Genomic DNA, 4,547 nt, shown 5'->3' with positions numbered 1-4,547 from the left:
ATCGAATACTATTTTATTTTTCTTTTACTTGAAGTGTTTGTGTAGGCACACATTAAACATTTTAATATAGCTTAATCTACCTAGACATGTCTCCTTTTTTGTAATTTCTTCTATTTTCCCCTCTATCCTTGTCTCCTTATTCTTCCTCCGATGGGATAAATACATGTAGTACCTGACTTATGTTGGTTTGGCTCACTTTTTCCACTTTACGATGGCTTGAAAGTGTTACATGCTTAGTGGAAACCATAGTTCCAGTTTTGAATTTTGATCTCTTCCTGTGTTAGTGACAAGCAAGCCCATACTGTTACTGGGTTCTGGGGTGCTTTGGGGTCCTTCTAAAGCTAAATTCTTCTTGTCCTGAACAAAGAATTGGACAAGACATGTGCAAAAGGCAGCAAGGCTTTACATTTATTAAAGATATTAAAGGTAGGAAACAAAACTGCTCTGCAGAGTGGGCCGATTAAGTAGGAAAAGAGCAGAGCCGACCACTGAAAGAGCTTATATTGGCACAAGGTTAATGGTGGCCATCTTTTGTATCCCACATTCTGACAGCAGATCTGGTCTGTCCTATCAAAAAACTGCCTGATTTCACACCAGAAGAATTAAAGATAGTGTTCTCTGATTGGTCCCAGGTGCAGGGCTGAGGCACATGTGTCCTGGATCTACAAGTCTGACAGGTCATGCCCACTTGCCCAGGCATGGTCCATGCTTTAATCTCCTGCCTCAGTACTCTGAGATGATGCTGGGCACTGTGGTAGAGATCAAGTTCCAATCAACCACATGCTTGTAAGGGTAAACAATGGATACTCTGAAATTCTCTGTGTTGCGAAGCTAGGATATGTGGTAAGTTAGCTGTATTCAATGCATTTTTTACCAATATAGTAGTTTCTACTTGTGATTGATTTATTGGGCTGCAATCTCATCTTACCTTGGAGAGCATCTATTAACCATTTTACTTCCTCTGGGTTGTTTATAGTATTTTTTTCCATCAGTTTCTTCTAAATTTGGAATTTGTTTCTAGGCGTAGACTTCAATTTCTCTACTTAACTATTGTTCAATTTCTCCAACTCCTTTAGTACATAGTATTTACTTTCCTTATCATTTTGTGACAGTCTTTTTGTGTGTTGCTTTCTTACATCACTACATCTGTTTTTGGATGTCTGGTTTCACTGAGTAATAGTAACAATTCTGTTGTAGTACTACACCATTTCACATTTACTGTTCTTTCATGGCTTATTTAAATGTCATTGAAATAATTGAAAGAGCAATTATTTTTGCTCTTTTTTCCAGAATGTTCTTGCTGTTTTTCCAGTTCTCTTCCAAATTATTTTTAATTGCATCATCAAATTCTATCAAAAAGTCTTTTACATAAAAACATAAAATTATAATATTTAGACTTCATGGTGAAAAACATGAGATTTTTTCCCATTGTTTGAGTTTCTATTATGTTTTCTTGGAGTTTTTTTAAATTTTCAGGTACATCTTGTTCGTACTGTACTCTTTCACTATTCATATTTGATTGTAAGTTGAATCTCCTTTCTTAATTTGTTTCCTGTTTGTTGTCATATTTATTTAGAAAGTTATTGATTTTTAAAATATGCACCATATATGGATGATATCCAATTAGTTATTGAACTTTTGTTTTATTGCTAGTATTAGATTAGATGAGAACATTTAATTTTTTTTTTTTTTTTTTTTTTTGGTATCAGGGATCAAACTCGGGACCTTGCACTTGCGAGGCAGGAGCTGTACCACTGAGCTAAATCCCTGGACTGAAAACATTACTTTTTAAAAGTGTATAGTCATGTTATCTGTGGATGAAACTTTTTAGTAATTATTCCTATGGTTTCTTTTTTCATGTCTTATTACATCAGCCTAAATTATCAGTGTGATAACAATCAATAATGGTGCTACAGAGCTTATTTATTTTTTTACCTTTTCAAAATAGAGTTTTTTTCCACTTACAAAGATGCTGGCTTGGTTTTAAATAGATTTTTACTATGATAAGGAAGCAGCACACTAGTCCTGTTTTTTAAATGCTTTCACATCTATTAAAATGCATTTTAGGGCATGTACCTGAATGACCATATGGTTCTTATTATTTAATCTGTTGATCTGATATGTTATATTAATAGATACCCTTTTGTTGAACTTTCCCTTCATTGCTGGAGAAATCCTTTGTGGTCATGGTGTTTTAGTCTCCTTATATGCTCTTGAACACTGCTTTCTTAAATTATATTGGATCCATTTTGTTTTGTTTTGTTTTTTTAAATTCTGTATCAGGACTTAAAATCAGCACCACATTTGTCTTGCAAAATGAATTAGCAGAAATCTTTACTATTATTTTCCCATGTTAAAGAATAATTTATATAACATGGAAGTGCCGTGTTGTGTAAAATTTGGACAGATTCCCCCCAGAGATATCAGAGTGAGTAAAAATGTCTTTTTCAGGAGTGGGAGGGATTGCTCTGTAATATGTCTCACTCTTTCCAATCCTGCCTTGCCTGCTGACCTAAGCCACACTTGCATTAGCTTATAATTTTGTAGACAACCTTTTTTTTCCCCCAGAACTTGGGGATTGAACCCAGGGGCTCACACATGCCAGGCAAGTGCTGTGCCCCTGAACTACATCCTCTGCTTCTGTCGTATGTTTAATTGATAATTTCAAGTAAATGTGCTGCACATTTATATATATTGTTCCCCTTCAATATTTTTTAATCTTTTTGATTCATTGTTATAATCACTTCCTCATTTCTGATTTCATTTGGGCCTCTTTTCTTCTCTTGATTATATTTGCCAGAGGTTGGTCTTTTTTATTAGCTCTTTCAAAGAACCAGCATTTGGTTTTATTTATTGATTCCACTGTTTTTGTGTTTCCTAATTTGTTTATTCCTGCTATCATCTTTCTTTCTCACCTAATGTTTTCCTTAGGGTTTGTGTGTGTGGTGGGGGTGAAGTAGGAAAACTGTGTTCCAAGGTGTAAAGCAATAGGCTTAGTTTGTTGGTTTTTGCTTTAAAATTTTAATTTAGAAGGCATCTAAAATGAAATTTACCCAGATAGTAAACCTATCTGAGTTACCTTTTGTGATCTTAAAATGCCATGGTGCCCTAGACCCACAGTCCCTTTGTCCCACATATACTGTGGTGTGGACTTGTAGCGGGTATGGTGGCAAAGGAGGCCACTGGAGAAGATCTGACCCAAACATGCTCACTTGTGTGAATTCTCTTACTTCAGGAGCCTCTGTGTTCCCAACCCACCCTGGCCTATGCCCTTTCATCACCTTAGATTTCACGGGTGATGGAGTCTCTGAGTGTTCATGGGTTTGTAAAAGGAGCAATATTTCCTAAAAAGACTCCATGCTTGTATTAAGGACCAGTTCATTATTAATAGAAACAGCTTCAAACACCTGAGAGGCTCTTAACCTAAGGAATACAGTTGAAATTCGAGGAATCTATGAGCTTTGATGGGGGAAATCTATATTTTTATTTTCACTAATTTCTTAATTAAAATTTAGCATTTTCTTCCATTTCAAATGTAGGAAACAAACCATAGTCACATTGGCAGTGCTGCAACGAGTCACCCATCAGTTGCTGAAGATATTCTGAAATACCATCATGGTTCATCTCTATTTCAAAATCATGTTAGCTATTACATCATTGTTAGAGCTTGTTATTTGATTCATTAATAAAGAAACATATCTGTGGCTACTTTTATAGACTTGTTCTTTGAATATTTTGAAAACTATATTTCAACATAATTGATTTTCTTTGTAATCCTGTAAAATGTTTTCATCGTAGATGCATAATCACTATATATAAAATTTTTTTTTTCTTTTTCCTATTTATAAAGTGCTGTTCTTAGTGCTCGCTTCGGCAGCACATATACTAAAATTGGAACGATACAGAGAAGATTAGCATGGCCCCTGCGCAAGGATGACACGCAAATTCGTGAAGCGTTCCATATTTTTGATACATAGGGGAAGAACAAAAAGGGAAAAGAAAAAAATGTGAGAGAATGAAAAGATGAAAATAAAGTGTTTGTAGATGGGGAGGGGAGGACGGGGTGAAGGGAGGGCAGAGGTAAGGGGAAAAAAATGAGAATCAAGACTTGCCATGTAAAGGTACATGATCCCAACAATGAATGTAACTGTACTGTATCCCTAAATGTACCAATAAACTCAATAAAAAAAAAAATCAAAATAAAAAAAAAAATAAAGTGCTGTTCTTAGAAGAGATCTATGGGCATTTCCAGAGGGCAAAATGGTCCAAAAAAGATTAGGAATTCTGTTCTAACACGTGGTTGGAATCAGGCCTCCCTGGGCCTCTGTGGACTTTCTGGACAATTCAAAGATCTTTACTGACTTTTTGAAGACATCTGAGACCCATAGATAGGCAGAGGTGGTGGGCAGCTCTTCCTAAATCTGACTGTTAAAATATGAGTGTGGGGCTGAGGGTGTAGTTTAATGTCAGGGTGTATGCTTAGCATGCCTGAGGCCTTGGGTTCAATCTCCATCAGTAAGTGAATAAATAAATTGCTAAACTAAGAA

General features: G+C 35.6%; 1 non-coding gene across 1 annotated transcript; it reads left to right on the top strand.

Annotated features, from left to right (window-relative positions):
* Positions 1 to 3,861: 3,861 nt before the first annotated feature.
* Positions 3,862 to 3,968, top strand: LOC117284392. Its single transcript, XR_004515465.1, has one exon. It is a non-coding gene; the product is annotated as a U6 spliceosomal RNA (small nuclear RNA).
* Positions 3,969 to 4,547: the final 579 nt, after the last annotated feature.

The sequence above is a fragment of the Fukomys damarensis genome, unplaced genomic scaffold (genome assembly GCF_012274545.1).
Source record: "Fukomys damarensis isolate Sample0158 unplaced genomic scaffold, DMR_v1.0_HiC HiC_scaffold_36, whole genome shotgun sequence".
NCBI lineage: Eukaryota > Metazoa > Chordata > Mammalia > Rodentia > Bathyergidae > Fukomys > Fukomys damarensis.
The sequence above is the reverse complement of the archived record's forward strand: the minus strand, read 5'-3'. Positions and strand labels throughout refer to the sequence as shown.